Genomic DNA, 724 nt, shown 5'->3' on the forward strand with positions numbered 1-724 from the left:
CTTTCAGCTGTGCTGCTATTCTGGACGCAGGAGAAGTAGTAAATGAGTAAATATATGTTCATATTTAGTCTAGAATAACTATCATGTTCACACAACGTACACGCCTCTGGACTCCCGATTTCTCTCAACATGGCGACAGGAGAGGTAACAGTAAAAAAAAAAAAGTAATCTGATTACGTAACTCGCGTTACTTATAATAGGGTACGTTACCCCCAACACTGGTGTGGATTATATAAACACTGGCAGTGTTAATTTAACACTTGGGGTTTTGCTGTATTCCTGGAATGCCAGGAAGAGAAAATGTAAGCGCACTTAAAAGACATTCAAGTCACACATCAGAGGATTTTCATTAGTCCACCAGAAGAAAAAAAAAAAAAAAAATATATATATATATATATATATATATTATTATTATTATTAATAATCGTTAATTTGACAAATTGTGTTTTGTTTGTTCTGTCATATTTCTTTAAAGTTCAATATTGTACAAACAATCACCACCGCCATCAAAATATAATATAATATAATATAATATAATATGGACAAGTCATAATAAAACAATTAAATGTAATAATAAAACTACACGTATAGCAATTATATTCTATTTCTATTCATTCTATTTCCGTATTATTCAAATTCGCATTACAATTTTGCATAATAAATTGGAATTTAAAATGCATTCTCTATTCATTTCAGAATGCCACTGTCACTGTGAAAGCGTCCC

Source organism: Ctenopharyngodon idella, chromosome 6 (genome assembly GCF_019924925.1).
Source record: "Ctenopharyngodon idella isolate HZGC_01 chromosome 6, HZGC01, whole genome shotgun sequence".
Lineage (NCBI taxonomy): Eukaryota > Metazoa > Chordata > Actinopteri > Cypriniformes > Xenocyprididae > Ctenopharyngodon > Ctenopharyngodon idella.